Source organism: Sapajus apella, unplaced genomic scaffold (genome assembly GCF_009761245.1).
Source record: "Sapajus apella isolate SASKATOON/1434 unplaced genomic scaffold, GSC_monkey_1.0 scaffold35, whole genome shotgun sequence".
NCBI lineage: Eukaryota > Metazoa > Chordata > Mammalia > Primates > Cebidae > Sapajus > Sapajus apella.
Window position 1 is genome coordinate 20,984,246 of NW_022436975.1, and position 17,638 is coordinate 21,001,883.

A 17,638-nucleotide genomic window follows, 5' to 3' on the forward strand; every position below is an offset into this window, starting at 1 on the left:
GGCTAATTAGCTAATCTGAATTTATCTTGTGCTCATGGTTTTTTAACACTAGATGAATCTATTTATTCCCAAAGGGATTATACATTTCTATCCCTTCCTCTAGACAACAATGAGTTCCCTAATACAAACTAACCAAACAAAGTTTCTTTTTACTTCTAACTAGTAATGTTTGGCAAGTCCAAAAATACTTTCAAACGCTTTGAAAATGTAAGGCAGCTTAGAGATGAGCTGTTTTTAGTAATGGTATTTTAGAAGTGGTGTAACTTACCACTTCAGGCAAAGAGGTATGACTTTTCTCTGGTAATAGTGGTAACTTGGGAAGCTGAAAAGAGTTATTTTGAGAAAATAAAGAGATTGTGGGTTCTAGTCTCAAGCCTCACCCTTCACCTCATATATATGAAATGTTATGCTTACGTAATTCACAAATCAAATTTCTGTTTAAAACTGGAACAATTAACAACAGAGTAAGTTATATATTTACTTTTAAGGGTACATACACAAAAAAATTTAGGAATATAAGTACTCAGTGTTGGCCAAAAGATTTTAGATTTCAGTTACTTCCTAATCCTTAAAATGTTTATACAAGTTTCTCCCCACCTCCCCCTCTCTATTGTATCTATTTTATAATTCAGAAGGTGACCTGTTAACCAGGCCATACACAAAGAGTAAATTTCAAAAGCGACTTCCTTGTCCATGAATAAATAAATGTCATATTTTAAAATAAAGTACAGAATATCACAAAGAGTCATAAAGGCATCAAAGTATAGTATGCTTCACCAACCCAAATTACCCTATTTCTATCAATGGAGTAAAATTATATAAAGTGAACTCTCTGCAAGTGAGTTTAGACTCCAAGCGCTACATTAAAAAAGAAAGTCTAAACTACTTACAAATCACTTAAAAAAACACATAACAAAGAGCATATTTTGGAAGGTCACATTAAAAAAATTGAACTACCATCTCCAATGCCTAAATTCCATGACATAATAAGCCGTATGACGGATATAACAAGAAATGTACACTCCGCAGACTGTTAAACTAGAACAAAATCCCTGAAATGCTGCAAAATGAGGGTTTTGAAATATGTTTTTTAAAATATGAAACTAAGCAGCATTCATTTCCAAAATGTAAAATATAATTTAAAGAAAAAAGGTTGATATTTAAACATTCCAGAATTGTTTTTCATCAACTGCTATGCTTTTTTTAGAATATTAAAACTGTATTATAGTATGTGTAAACAAGACTTATCTTTCTCGGCCACATAATGAATGACATGCTTTTAACTTTGAGAATTGAAAGATGTCTCCTAAGGCCTACAATAGAAATGCAAGTGTACTCGGTAACCAATGCTTTCTAGTAGACATTTCATTCAACTTACTCATTTTATCTAACAGGAAGACAGAATGATAAATGTTGATGTGGATTGACACCACTCACTCCTACATATCTGAGTCTTTTCATTTATTTGAGTGTTCTAAATCTCCAACATGTTCAATAAAATACTGGAAGGTAAAGAAGTTTTGGCGAGCTAAGGCAGTGGACTGTGCCTCACAATCACTTTTTGACTATGTCTTACAGAAATCAGGTAAGATACTTGACACTGATTATAAAGGGTTGATCATCTAGCCTGTTGACAATATTGATGATACAAAAGTCATTCTATGTTTGCTTTCTTCCTCTTTTCTTTCAGCTGTCTTTTTGGGCATTCAACACCTCTAAGAAAAAGAAAGAATTGAGAAAATGAGGTAAAATTCCAACCTATGAAATTTCATTTCCAGCAAAAACACTTAAAAAAACAAAACAAATGGAATAACCTTTTAGAGACCCACAAGAAAATACACTAAAAGTGGTTGTGTATGGATGATGCCATTATGGGTAGATTCTTTCATGCCCACACCTTCTAAATTATAACCATATTATTAATACTTATATTTAACACCAAAACTATAAAAGCATTATTGGGAAAGTAAGTTAAATCTAAATCATTAGATTTTAACTACCCTGACCTTATACTACCAAAAACAAAGGAGAGGTTGCCTTTAAAACTTGACACTGTAAACAAATACCAAAATATCTCATGCTTATTCTTTTCTTCATTGTCTGTGTTAACAAAGAGAAAAGGAATAAAGGAAAAGAAAGCCATGAGGACACACTCACAAACCAAAACCACAAGAAAAATAATCTAAAACCAGACTACAGGAGGCAGGAGGCAGGTACCATTCTCTACCTAAGAAGTGATTTCACAACAAGAGCAAACCAACATTCCTGCCACAAGCCTCATCCACCACAGCCTAACGCTTTCAAACAGGCCACACAGCTGGCAGCCCTGAAAGCCTTCCGGGGGGAACCAAGACAGAGAAATCAGGAGGGCTCAGGACTGAATTGAGCCCTGATGTGATTCTGATGAAACACTGACCTGCTGGGGTATAATATTATTATATTTCTATATTTTCTAATTTTCTATAGAAGTTCCAGTCATCTATTTAACTCAGGCAGAAACTGAGTTAAATAGATGACTGGAACTTCTATAGCAAATTCCTAAAGGAACATTGCTTTGAATGAGAGCCTCTTCAGTTAATGATGAAACAGCCGAAGTACTGCAGTACATGCTTTCTAGGGAGAGTCAACCACACAATGCACAAGGTAAAGAGAATGCAGCACCACCTTCAGCAACAATACAGAGGGTATGCCTAGACGAAAATCTGCTCTCAGTAAACTACGTTTGTGTGAACATTAAGAGTCTAGTTTCCTCTCGAGTCAAAGCACCATATGGCTGAAAGCAAAGTCTTATTAGATTTGGAGACTGAGCTTGGTTTATGAGGGCTCCAGCTTGTTTAATGAGCTGTTTTAAAGATACCATGTAACCAAGCCCTGGGAGTGTCCTCTATGATACTACCTTAACTAACTCCAAGAAGCCAGACACCTTCCTACACAAATGCCAAACACTTCATCTCAATCCCCACAGAACTCTCTAAAACAGCACTCTGGTTTCGTTTCCAGATCATTCAAGAAATTACTCATCCAGATCCAGCAATCCCACTTCTGGGTATTGTTAAACAAAAATCATGGCGGGGGGCATTGTTTTGGACTGAGCTCCTATACTAGAGGTCCCAACAGACCAGACCAAACAGTGTTTTCTGAAAAAGGGAGATTATAGTCTTCCTGAGCCAGTGTAACAAGGAAATCCCCTCTGCTTTAACCCTTTCCAAAAAGTAACCTGAAGTAACCTGATGATAAATAAAATAAAAGCCAATCGAATTTGTAAGTAAATTTCCTGTAATTTTGTCTTTTGAGAGCTCTGACGCCCAGCAGGACCTGAGAGGCACTGCTGATGACTCCAGAGGGTGGAGAATGTGGGAGAGGTGCTGACTTCCTCACACCACTCCGAAGGTTGTTAAGTTCCTCACGGTTCAGAGGCTGATTTCTGCGTGGAGCCCCCAGATAGTTTTGGCTTTTCAACTGAGGGTTAGTTTGTGCTGTGAGAGAGCATAGGAACTCTTGGGGATTGCAGTGGCTACAAGAGCTGCAGTTTTAAACACAACTGACAGTAGTTGCAATGAATGGCTACTAAGGCAGAGGGTGTGATCTCCAGTTTTCAGAATTCACAGAAATTTGGATTCTGTCCTCTTTTTCATGTGTGCTTCGGTAGGGGGAAATCACTGGCTGGTTAGTCAAGGGGATCCCAGTGTCAAAGTCACAACTTGACTGGTGAGCCAGGTTCAAGCACTTTAAGAGCTGTTAGATTAACCGGACGTGAGAGGACAGGCTGGACACAAAACACGGCAGTGCCACCACCTTCAGGAAGTGTCTGCGCAAGAAGGTACCTGGAAAGCATTGCGCAACCCAACACTGTGGCATTTCCCTCTTAGGCTTTTACCTCAGATTTGAGAGACCCAATATTCAACATACAAAATGAGATCTTTAATTGCTAGAGAACTGAATACTCCACTTTCTGGATAAGCCTGTCTTTTACATGAGTAAGTGTTAGGTCGCATAAGCTGCAAAATACTGACAAAAATGGCAAAATCCCAACAAAGATAATTTAGAATTACAATGGCCATTACATGGAGCACTTTAGATGAACAGCACTGCACTTTAAGAAGCCCATTTAAAAATAAGGAGTCCTAACTTAGGGCCACCCAGGGTCATCTATTGGTGTGCAGAAGCTTGTAAAAAGATTTCAGGCCAGCACAGTGGCTCATACCTGTAATCTAAACACTTCGCAGGCCAAAGTGGGAGGATTGCTTGATGTAATTCCAGGCTGCAGTGAGCTATGATCAGGCCACTGTATTCCAGCCTGGGTGACAGGGTGAGACCCTGCCTCTAAAAAAAAAATAATAATAATAATAATAATAATTAAAAAAATTGTTTATTGCTAATTTTAACTCTTTACAAAAGGCAAATGAAACACTTAAAACTAGTTGACAAAAAAAATTCAAGTAGCCAGCAATTTCACTTAGTTACCCCCACCACAAAAACAAAGGAACAGAAAGTGTTATAAAAGTTAGACCCTCGGGTCAAGCTGGTTTGCCCCTTTTTGCAGGGCTTTCCACACAGTGCAGTCATGATGCTTCATCAGCCCTATTTGTTAATGTGCCCCACCCTGAACTCAATAATCCAGTTAAGAAAAAGAAGCTAAACTGAAACGCCACCTAACAAAATTTGTTTCCAAAATACGCCTTTCTGGCATTCAGGTGGTTATTCTGAACAGGCTTCTCAATGTTCTCCCGGGCTCATCTGTGTACTTCCTTGAAAAATCCTGTAGTGAATTCCCTATGGCTTTTTGTTGCCTCAGCATACCTTTTGAAACCTCCTCTGTGGCTCCCTAACTGACACACCTGAACCTAATTCTCCTGCTCAGTGCTCTTAAAAAGTTGCCGGCCGGGCATGGTGGCTCATGCCTGTAATTCCAGCACTTTGGGAGGTGAGGAGGGCAGATCACTCAAGCCCAGGAGTTTGCGGTGAGCCTGGCAACTTGGCAAAATTCCATCTCTACAAAAAAATTAGCTGGACATAGTGGTGCCTGCCTGTAGTCCCAGCTACTCGGGAGCCTGAGGTGAGAGGATCTCTTGAGCCCGGGGGGGCGAGGCTGCAGTAAGCCATAGTCACCACTGCCCTCCAGCCTGGGTGACAGAGTGAGACCCTGTCTCAAAAGGAAAAAAAAAAAAGTGGCTATCTCAATAGGCCCATCAGGACAGGACTGTATAGCCATTCTCCAGGCAGAAATCTCAAGACCAAGTCAGAGGAAAATACACTGAATCCAGTTTTAGCAGAAATGGATGTTTTGTCCACCCACATGAGCTCTGGAGATACTCAGACCTAAATTTTAGTCCACAGTCTTTATACCATTGACCTCTGACAAAAGGCAACATGCCCTAAGCTCCTTCTTGAAAAAAACTTCCATTTTTTCCCAGTGCCTTTGAGAGGTAAGATTCATGCCTTTGGAAACACAAATTTAGGGTTGCCCAGCTAACAACTGACTAGAGCAATGAAACAGGAAAGACAGGTAATCTGAAACGGGGTGAGAAACTATTGGGAAACTGGCGTGTGTACATTTGTGTATGTCTATAGATGCATGTATGTTATGTACCCTGGATTATGTTTCTGAAATTTATAAAGAGCTCTATTTAGGCCAGGCACAGTGGCTAACACCTATAATCCCAATGCTTTGAGAGGCTCAGGTGGGCAGAATGCTTGAGCCCAGGGGTTCAACACAAGCCTGGGCAACATGGTGAAACCCTGTCTCTACAAAAAATACAAAAATTCGCCAGGCATGGTGGTGTAGGACTATGGTCTCAGCTACTCGGGAGGCTGAGATGGGAGGATCACCTGAGTCCAGGAGGTGGAGGCTACAGTGAGCCATGATGACACCAATGCACACTAGCCTAGGCAACATAGTGAGACCCTGTCTCAAAAAAAAAAAAAAAAATTAAGAAATATAAAAAAGGTCTATTTAGTTGGCTTTTAAAAAGTGATGCTTAAATAAATACTCTCTCAGAAAACAAACTAATGTCTTTTACTTCAGGTAATCTGAGATAATCTTTGGTAAATAAAGCTTGTTTAAAAATTGTTAAAATAAAAACAATTTTAGAATTGCCAGCATCAATTAATTATAATGCAAGCATATGTTTTTAAAACCTAGTTTTACTAGTCAAACAGGCTTGTTATCTCCTAAATATTTAAATCATAAAACTATAAATCCAATGTTAGTGCAGAATACACATGAAAATAAATTGCTTGATACATGTCAGTCATGGTAGTAAAAGGGAGAGGGAAAAATCAAGTTTAAATTTTTGGTTTCTTTTCTTCTGTGGTATTTTTGATAACTGTCTGATTTGTCAAAAAATAAGATGATGGGTAGCCTTGCTTTCCATGAGCAAACTATTCAGAATAAATAAATTAGGTGAATATGAATCGGATAAATGTTTATAAATGAACTTTTCAAAATTTTAAAATTCCTTTTCAGTAATGTGAAATCTTAAAGTAATAGATATTCATGAAATGTCTGCATCATTTCTATGTAAGTTAAAATACTGAAACATTAATTGCTGAATACAAGTTTAAAGTATATGTATTTTGACATCTCGTTTTTATATGGAAGCTACATATTTGAGTGTTAATATGAAAAAATTGCATTTTGAGAAAACATGTTCTAAAAATTTTGAAATAGTGCTCATCTACAAAATGCTGATATAAAATAGCTGAAATTGCTTATTACTTTCTTAGTTTTCACTATAAATTTAGATCACTAAGAATGAAAAACTATTATATGATAATTAAAACTAGAAATAAGAGAAAAAAACTCTTTATGCAAGGAAAGTAATGTGGTTTTTTGGTAAGCCAAGCTTACATGAAAGATGTGTTTTTATTAAGAGAAAAAAGAGTAATTTTTGTCCTAAATTAGGGTGACTGGTTGTTCCAATATGAGTAAAAAGCATAGGCTATAAGAATGGTTGTAGAAGGTTTGTGAAAACAAAACTTGTAAACCAAATTTTACGTGTAATCAAACTAGCTAAAACTGGAAGAAAATTAAAACTTTTTCTAAAAACTGAGCATTAATATCAAAGTATACTTAACCAAAACAGGTAATTTGATACTCCGTTAAAAAGTTTCCTTGGAGCAGTACTGATCTGCCTTAATAAAAATTAATGAAAGATTTTTATCTTATTTTTTAGAAAGAAAGAAAGAAAGAGAGAGAGAGAGAAAGAAAGAATAAAGAGGAAGAAAGGAAGAGAAAGAAAGAGGAAGAAAGGAAGAAAGAAAGAGAGAAAGAGGAAAAAAAGAATGAAAGAGAGAAAGAAAGAGGAAGAGAAAGAGGGAGAGAGAACGGAAGTCTTGCTCTATTGCCCAGGCTAGAATGCAGTCTAAAAATGGGTATTAAAAACCTCTTTTATGCCAATAATTGTGCTTAACAATGGAGACAGGAAGGAATAAGGGAGGAAAATAACAAACAAGCAGGCAACCAATATTTCATTTAAACCTGTGAAATGCTATGCAATTACTGAGGAGTGATTTACTTCCAATTATGTAGTCACTTTTAGAGCAGGTGTGATGTGGTAACGACAAGATTGTATGTTTTGTGGATTTGGGGTGGAGAGTTCTATAAATGTTTATTAAGTTTACTTGTTCCAGGTTTGAGTTCAAGTCCTGGATATGCTTGTTAATTTTCTGTCTCGTTGATCTGTCTAATATTGACAATGTGATGGTAAAGTCTCCCACTATTATTGTGTGGGAGTCTAAGTCTCTTTATAAGTCATTAAGAACTTGTCTTATGTATCTGGGTGCTCCTGTATTGGGTGCATATATATTTAGGATCATTAGCTCTTCTTGTTGCATTGATCCTTTTACCATTATGTAATGTCCTTCTTTGCCTCTTTTGATCTTTGTTGCTTTAAAGTCTATTTTATCAGAGGTGAGAATTGCAACTCCCGCTTTTTATTTATTTATTGCTCTCCATTTGGTTGGTAAATCTTCCCCATCCCTTTGTTTTGAGTCTTTGTGTATCCTTGCAGGTGAGATGGGTCTGGATGCAACATACTGATGGGTTTTGGCTTTTTATCCAACTTGCCTGTCTGTGTCTTTCGATTGGGGCATTTAGTCCATTTACATTTAGGATTAATATTAACATATGTGAGTTTAATACTGCCATTTAATGCTAGCTGGCTGTTTTGCCCATTAGTTGATGTAGATTCTTCATTATGTTGATGCTCTTTATCTTTTGGTATATTTTTGGAATGGCTGATACTGGTTGTTCCTTTCTATGTGTAGTGCTTCTTTCAGAAGCTCTTGTAAAGCAGGCCTGGTGGTGATGAAATCTCTGAGTACTTGCTTGTTCACAAAAGATTTTATTTTTCCTTCACTTATGAAGCTTAGTTTGGCTGGATATGAAATTCTGGGTTGAAAGTGCTTTTCTTTAAGGATGTTGAATATTGGCCCCCACTCTCTTCTGGCTTGTAGGGTTTCTGCTGAGAGATCTGCTGTGAGTCTGATGGGCTTCCCTTTGTGGGTAACCTGACCTTTCTCTCTGGCTGCCCTTAGCATTTTCTCCTTCATTTCAACCCTGGTGAAACTGACAATTATGTGCCTTGGGGTTGCTCTTCTTTAGGAATATCTTTGTAGTGTTCTCTGTATTTCCTAGACTTGAATATTGGCCTGCCTTGCAAGGATGGGAAAGTTTTCCTGAATAATATCCTGAAGAATATTTTCCAGCTTGGATTCATTCTCTTTGTCACATTCAGATACACCTAACAAACGTAGATTAGGTCTTTTCACATAGTCCCATATTTCTTGGAGACTGTGCTCATTCCTTTTTACCATTTCTTCTTTCATCTTGTCTTCTCGTTTTATTTCATTGAATTGGTCTTTGACTTCTGATATCCTTTCTTCTGCTTGGTCAATTCAATTGTTAAAACTTGTGCATACTTTGCAAAGTTCTTGTATTGTGTTTTTCAGCTCCATTAATTCACTTATATTCCTCTCTAAATTGTCCCTTCTCATTAGCACTTCGTCAAACCTTTTTTCAAGGTTCTTAGTTTCTTTGCATTGGATTAGAACATGTTATTTTAGCTCACAGAAATTTCTTATTATCCACCTTCTGAAGCCTGATTCTAACAATTCATCACACTCATTCTCCATCAGGCCTTGTTCCCTTGCTGATGAGGAGCTGCGATCCCCTGGAGGAGGAGAGGCATTCTGGTTTCGGATGTTTTCAGCCTTTTTGTGCTGGTTTCTTCCCATCTTTGTGGATTTATCCACCTGTCGTCTTTGTAAATGCTGACTTTCAGATTGGGTCTCTTAGTAGACGTCCAGCTTGTTGGTGATGATGTTATTTCTGTTTCTTTGTTTTCCTTTGGCAGATGTCCCTCCTCCACAGAGCTGGACCTTCCCAGGTTCAGCTGTGCTTGCTGTGAAACTCTCAACCGTCAGCGTTTCCAATTGCTGTCTTTTTTGTGGGGGTGGGACCAGCTGAGCCTGATCACCTGGCTGCCTGCCTCAGAGCCCCCTTTTTTTCTTTTCCTAGTTGAACGGTCGATTCTCTCCCAGGTGCCCCAGTCGCCCTGAAAAGGCACCGGGATCTATGCAATTTCCCCTGCGGGACTGTGCCAGCTGAAACAGCAGTGCTGAGATTCGTAGTGCTTTTCTGCCCAGGAATCTCCCAGTCTGGCTCCCCGCTTCAGTCGCCTTTTCAATCAGCTGAATGGGCAACTCTGCCTTCCCAGAGCTCCAAACGCCAACTAAAAGGGCACCCAGTCCCGAATACTGCACACTGAGAACCGCCATGCCGGGACGCCAGCAAAACAGACACACCAACCAAGAGTCGTGCTGGCGACCTGTGGTGCTCCTCCACTGGGAATCTCCTGGTCCCTGGGCAACAAAAATTCGTCTGGAAGTCTGGCGTCCACTCACTCCCTGCGCCTTCACTGAGAGCTGCAATCCTGAGCTGCTGCTAATCGGCCATCTTGGATCTCTCAGTTTTTATCTTTTAAGTAACTAGTCTAGGAAACAAGGATTTGGTGTTTTATCGATATGATTCCCTGTGCTTCACGTTGTCTTTAGTAAGTGTTATGAGTTCTCTCTATTAAAGAACTAAGGTTTTATCTACAACTATATAACTTTCTGTATTTGCTTTTTGAAATCCTTTGATTATCACACTAGTTAAATGAATGACTACTATTTTGCAGTGACCTGTGATCCTATTTTGATCAAGTGTTTTAAACCTTTGATAATTTTGATAAGCATCCCCAAATCAAATCCTAAATTAACTTTCTGAGCTCCAAATTAAATTTGGGATTTTCTGCTAGACCCCTGGAAAGCCTCAATGGGTTTAGTTTTGTGTTTTGAGACCTATTATACAGCAAGGTAAGTATAGTTAACAATAGTGTATTATACACTTCAAAATTCTTAAATTTCTTTTTTTTTTTTTTTTTGAGACGGAGTTTCGCTCTTGTTACCCAGGCTGGAGTGCAATGGCGCAATCTCGGCTCACCGCAACCTCCGCCTCCTGGGTTCAGGCAATTCTCCTGCCCCAGCCTCCTGAGTCGCTGGGATTACAGGCACGCGCCACCATGCCCAGCTAATTTTTTGTAGTTTTAGTAGAGACGGGGTTTCACCATGTTGACCAGGATGGTCTCGATCTCTTGACCTCGTGATCCACCCGCCTCGGCCTCCCACAGTGCTGGGATTACAGGCTTGAGCCACCGCGCCCGGCCACAAAATTCTTAAATTTCAAATGTTCTCACCACAAAAACAAAGTTTTCGAAATGATGGATATGTTAATTAGCTTGATTTAATTATTCCACATCACAATCATAAAATATAACATCACTTTGTTGTTTTTTGGTTTTTGTAGAGACAGGGTTTTGCTATGTTACCCAGGCTGGTCTTAAACTCCTGAGCTCCAGCATTCTACCTGCCTTGGCCTCCCAAAGTGCTGGAATTACAGGCATAAGTCACCACACCCAGACAATATTCATAAAACATAACATCACTTTGTAACCTATAAATATATAATTATAAATTGCTAATTTACAAAATAAAAATTTTTGAAAAAAATTACTTACAAAGGAGATTTCAGGAGGTGCCTGGCAGGCTGTGCACATCCACTTTCTTCCTCACAGAGGAAGTAGACAGTTTCCTAAGATACCCTTCACCAAACATGAAGCAAAACAGCACTGTTTCCTATGAGATTTAAAATTTCCATTTTATCAGAAATGCTTTTTTTTTTCCTCATCAAAAATATATTTTATTTATAAACTTGATTTTTAGGTAAGGCTTTCCTAAGTTACATAACACAGCTTTTTTTTTGGGCGGGGGGTGGCCGTTAAATGACCAAGTGAATAAAACTATCTAGGCTGGGCAACATGGCTCATGGCCGTAATCCCAGCACCTTGGGAGGCCAAGGCGGGTGGATCATCTGAGGTCAGGAGTTCGAGACCAGCCTGGCTAATGTGGTAGAAACTCAACTCTACTAAAAATACAGAAACTAGCCAGGCGTGGTGATGGGCATCTGTAATTCTCGCTATTTGGGAGGCTGAGACAGGAGAATTGCTTGAATCTGGGAGGTGGAGGTTACAGTGAGCCAAAATTGCGCCACTGCCCTTCAGCCTAGATGACAGGACAACAAAGCAAGACTCTGTCTCAAACAAACAAACAAACAAACAGCTATCTACAAACTGCTAGTAAGTCATTTATTTCATCGCGTCACCTAAATATAGCACTAAGAAAATCATTTCTGCCATTAAATCTAGGTACACTAATAAATTACAGCTCAATATTTGTGGCATGGTTCTTACTGAAGTCTGCTACTCTCAAGAGTCATTATGCCTCTAGAGCTCTTTCAAGACTATTCATATATGTTAATCCCTATTATAAAGATATATTGATATTTAAGATAAAAAGTTGTGATTGCTATAACACATGTAATCATGACAGAAAACTGTAGATTTCTATATAAGCAAGAATCAATTATTGTATGATTATAAGCAATACCGTAAGGGCGATATGAATACTTACTAGTATTACGCAAAACAGCACCAAATATTTGGATTTCAGTACAGTTCCTCCTCCAGTACCTACATCCTTGAGAGGTATTAGGAGGTAAAATTCACGTAAGTTTTAGAACTCAACAAATCATATTTCAAATATTTACTTCTGCCTTTACTGTGTGTGTGATCCTGGGCAAGTTAACCTCCCTCCGCCTTAGTTTCTTCATTTGTAAAATAATACTACAAACCTTGTTAAGTTTTTAAGAGAACAATACAATATATGTAAAGTACTTAGGAAAGGGTCTGGCCCATAGTTAAGTGCTTCATAATGACACTGATTACTATAATCATTGTTGAAGTTACAGAGATCAACCAATTCCTAATAATATAGCCAAAAGAGTGAAATGCTCAGGATCTTCAGAAATATTTCAAAGAATTTGTTATCAAGATATTTTTAGACTTGTATTTCTGGTTTCTACAAAGTCCAGATGGTATCTTCTGTCCTACACAAGTTAGGCTGTGTCATAAGACTCTTCTACCAGGTAATTTCTTGACATCTGTGAAAGGCAAGCAGGTATTCCCCCAGTACTTGAAACACTAGTTCTGCCAATTGCTGAGTCAGTATTAACAAATACATATACTACTCAGTAGGCTATGTTAAACAATTAGGGAGGCTGTATTAAATTTTTTAACAACTAGTCAGTGAGTATGTACTGTGTCCACTGAGTATGCAGCTGTGTACTTAAAAGCTGGCACGCCCATCAATAATCAAACATAATCCCCGCCTGAAAGAGTTTACCATCTAGAGGAAACAAACTAAAAGAAATGTAAAAGAAAATGTAGTATGTTTTAGTATAATGGTTGGCTAAAGATGATTTTGCTATGTTTTAAAAATGAGAAAGAATATAATAGATAACTAGTAGATGAGAGGCAGTTGTAAATATAAATTACAATTTGGATGTTGAATGTTGCAATAGAAGAAAGCACATGAACATAGGATGAAACATAAGTAATTTTCACAGTGAAAAGCAAATTTATTTGAGGTAGGAAAAAATTAGCAAGCTTCAAAAAGGTAATTGATATTAAGGATGCTAACAGCCTAATCTGGAAATTTAATAAATTTTTAAAAAATGATTATTTGATACATTAATTCCTCTGCTAATTATTCAAGGGGGAGAGATTATTGCCTGAGTATACTTATTATCACAAACAATGTATAAATCAGACTACTGATTATATGATTATAACATTGCCTCACTCAAATATTATCTACCAACCTATATTTAATAAACTTTCTGACACCTACTATGAGCCTATGTGTTAATTTTCAGGTTGTCTAGAAAAAATGCAGTTTTTAAAATGAACACCCCAAAAGATCCAAAATTTAAAGAATAATATGTATAGACACACACAACTATCCAGTATTATACGGTAGGTTAACATGGAGGGATTTCCAGGACAACCCTGACTCAATGGGGATGAACATGCTTCCCTGAGCAGTCTGGGGTCCCACTTCCCAGGCCCAGCCCTTCCCCCCACCCATTACTGGTCCCGCATACCACCCTAACTGACTCTGCTACTAGTTTTTCTCTCCCTCTGAAAATGAGTCTTAATATAAGACTTCATTTTTCAAGACTGACATGTATATGCCTAGGATGTACATGCTAGGATAAAATATACTAAGTAGGCTGCTGATTATTCTACTCCAAATGTCTCTATTTGCTCTATCTTATCAATATATACTATGTAATCCCTAAAGTTTTGTGGCCAAAATGTAGTGCAAATTTCATTCATTCATTCTCTAGTTTCTTATGAACTCACCAAATACTAGGTGCCAGAGGATATAAAACAGTTGTATTAATATTTTTGTTTTTTTAATTTTTTTTTTTTTCTTTTTTGAGACAGGGTCTCACTCTGTTACTCAGGCTGGAGTGCAGTGGTGTGACCAAAGCTCACTGCAATCTCAAACACATGGACATAAGTGATCCTCCTGCCTTGGCCTCCCACGTTTCTAGGACTATAGGTACATCACTGCACCCAGCTAATTTTTAAGTTTTTTCTGTAAAGACAGGGTCTCAAGTATGTTGTCAGGGCTGGTCTCAAACTCCTGCCTCAAGCGATCCTCTCAACTTGGCCTCCCAAAAGGCTAGGATTATAGCCATGAGCCATGGTTTCCAACCCCCGCCCCCCAAAAAAAGGATATAGGATAAAGTCATATAGGATTAACTCTATAGATAACCTTTAAAAGAAAATTAATAACCCTTTCTTACTCCAAGAAGATTGTGCTATCCTTGGAAGTTGTTCCAACAGAAAAAATATTAGGTATTATGTTCCCAAACATGGCCTCATATTGGAAGCAGCTTTCAAATACAGTCATTCTACCTTTCTCCCTTTAATGAAGTTTTCATTCACTCTGATCTTAAATTTTCCTTTTTAATATTATAAATGATTGTTTACTTTGGAAATTTTGGAAAATAGAAAAAAGTATAAAAGAGTGGAAGAAATATTCACCACCATCACCACCCCCATGAAGTAACTTCTCTTAGATTTTAGCTAATATTTTTTAGTTTATTTCTTTCAGATGTTTTTACTATCCACATCTTTTTTTTTTCCAAGACAGAGTCTTGCTCTGTCGCCCAGGATGGAGTGCAGTGGCGTCCTCTCAGTTCACTGCAAGCTTCGCCTCCTGGGTTCAAGCAATTTTCCTGCTTCAGTCTCCCAAGTAGCTGGGATTACAAGCACATGCCACCCCGTCCAGCTGATTTTTGTATTCTTAGTAGAGACAGGGTTTCACCATGTTGGCCAGGCTGGTCTCGAACTCCTGACCTGGTGATCCGCCTGCCTTGGCTTCCCAAAGTGTTGGGATTACAGGTGTGAGCCACCCTGCCTGGCCCTACTATCCATATCTTTAAACATCATTTACTACTTAGCTATTTGCCCTTACCACTACTGTTACTGCTATCTTGAGAATATGGCATCATTTACCCAACCATTTCTTCCCTGTGCTGTTTCTATTGTTTCATTGTTTTCCAAAACTATATGACAAAGATCTTTGTACACAAATGTTCACCTTGTTATGTAATTATTTCCTAGGTATTCCTTGATCAAAAGATATGCTCAACTGCAAAGCTTCTGCTATATAAAGCCAAATCGACTTTTTGAAAAGTACCACCAATTTATACCAAAGACTAGTTCCTGAAAAGGCTCTTTCAATCACAATCTAATTAATAAAGGGCAGTCTCTCACTCATTCCCTGATTCTACTTATTTAAAAAGTAGAAAGCAGAAAATAACATTTTTTTTTTTTTTTGAAATGGGATATCACTCTGTTGCCCAGGCTGGAGTACAGTGGCGTAATCTCAGCACACTGCAGCCTCAACCTCCTCTGGCTCAGGTAATCCTCCTAAGTAGCTGGGAATACAGGTGTGCATCACCTACCCAGCTATGTTTTGTAGAGATGGGATTTTTGCCATGTCACCCAGGCTGGTCTCGAACTCCTGGCCTCAAGCAATCCGCCCACTTAGGCCTCCCAAAGTGCTAGGATTACAGGCATGAGCTACTGTGCCTGGCTGAAAATAAGATCTTAACTGCAGTTTTTACTTATACTTTTAATTTAGGAATCTCATCTATTCTTTATAGAGGCTAAAATGAGATCTAGCTCCCCACCCCGAGAGAATCTTTGACATGGGTGGCCCATTTACTTGGTCTGGTATTCTGATCTTTCTCGCCAAAGCTTCATCATCTGTAACCTCATCACCTCATAAATGAAGGCTATTACCACCAACATTCTAAGTAGCTCACTGCTCTCTCTGGGACACACCTACCATTCTAATAACAGAGGCAGCTCAAATGAGGCCACTAGGAAACTAGCCTGCACTCCTCCTCACCTCCTCACAAATGGCAATACAAGCCAAAAACACTGAGTTACAGTTTAGTAGTCTTCCACAGAAAACTCCCATAGTTCTTAATAATAGGAACATTTGTGTCAATTCTTCCTAGTACCTATGATATGGTTCAATGAATAGTATTTTCAAAGTACTCTAGTACATATAATACAAACCATGAGTGTGTGTACATCTATGTATGAAGTATACATCTTCTTACCCTTAATAATTAAGTAGCTAACATATACATAAAAGTCTGTGTATATATGTATATAAAGTACATATGGTCTTACCTTTATTAAGTTCTCCCACACACATGTGAAAGAATACAGCCATTTCACTATTAGTTCAAAATAGTGACAGCAATGAAATTAATACAAATGAAGCTATGGAAAACTAACCTTTCTGCATTTCTTTCTCTCTTTCTCTCTCTCTCTCTGTCTCTCTCTCTCACACACACACAGAGCTGTGATTCCTAAAATTAATACAGAAAAAGTAATTTGGAGGACATGTCTTTTATAAAATGTAAAATAAGGGAGGTTCACATGAGGAAAGCTGATAGCAAATTTTTAATTTCTTAGATGATTTATATATGACAAATCATGAAGATCATTGGTCACTGCCTCCAGTAATCCAGTGTTGAGGATTTTAAGATCAAAAGCTAGCAAAGTGTACTTGATCATTACATAGATTCACTCCTAGAGACACCGGTAATTCAGTATTCATGATCGTCCAGATGCGTAAAGAAGAATAGAAAAGGTAATGAGATATATTCAGCTTTCACTAGTTTTAGCCTTTGAAGTACTGGCAATAGTCTCTAAATTCAACACTAACCAACAAAATGCATAAACAGTCTTTAAAAAAATTAAAAGCCTTACTTTACTGTGGTTCTAATACATAACTTATCTCCTGGGTTCTCTAGAAATCGCACTAAGGACATATAGTAACTTCACTCATTCCTGTCCCAGTAGTCCTTTACCAGCCACTAATTCACTTCATTGCCTTTGCTTAAGCTTTCCTTGCCTAACTTCAAAGTTTTTCATTCATATTCAAGATTAAGTATATTCTTGACGTTTGCTCAAGGAGATTAATACATTTGGCTTCTGTCAACACTTTCCTTACAACACAGGCACATATGAACAGTCTTGAACAATCTTCAAATGAGGAACAATCTTGCCTTGTATTCATGTGCATTTTTGAATAATGGCATTAAGGAATATACCTAAAACAAATTAAGTAAAGTGTGCCTGGTAACAACATACTCAACAGAAAGCAAGAATGCATTATGTATCCTCTCCACATAAATGTATACCTACATTTATAGATTTGTGAGAAGGCCTGAAATTTTTACAAAATTCATAATCCATTCAAATATTGTCCAAAGGATACCTCATTTTAGTGAGTATCAAAACTGCTTTAATCACTTTAACTGATTTTATTTCAAAGATTTTAAGCAACTCTTCAATCCGTCCTCTAAAAGTAAAAAATGGTAGCATAAATCACAATAGTGACAGACAACGTTAATGTAGTTAAAAGTCAACCAGTTAAAGAAAGTAGCAGTACAATCTCACTAGATGACTATCATCACCTCTAACCAAAACATGCCAACTAAAACGAAATTAGGGTAAAAACCAACATGGATTTTCAACGTGGTTTTTAATCTTACTAGATATAAAGCAATCACACAGTAGATACTTTAAGTAAACACTGATGTACTAAGAGTTTTAAAGCTTAATGTAAATAGACAGATGGAGAGACAGACAGACAGACA

The 17,638-nt window shown here is 37.8% G+C and overlaps 1 protein-coding gene across 7 annotated transcripts in view; it reads right to left on the bottom strand.

Annotated features, from left to right (window-relative positions):
- The window catches only part of NCOA2 (nuclear receptor coactivator 2), a 307,971-nt gene that overhangs the window by 208,621 nt on the left and 81,712 nt on the right, over positions 1-17,638 (bottom strand). Inside the window, exon 1 of one of the 7 annotated variants that reach the window (XM_032296305.1) lies at positions 4,205-4,227. The exons of the other annotated variants lie outside the window; for them this stretch is intronic. The gene's annotated coding sequence lies outside the window, so the exon portion shown is untranslated. Of the gene's footprint in view, positions 1-4,204; positions 4,228-17,638 lie in introns of those variants that run through there. 7 annotated transcript variants of the gene reach the window in all.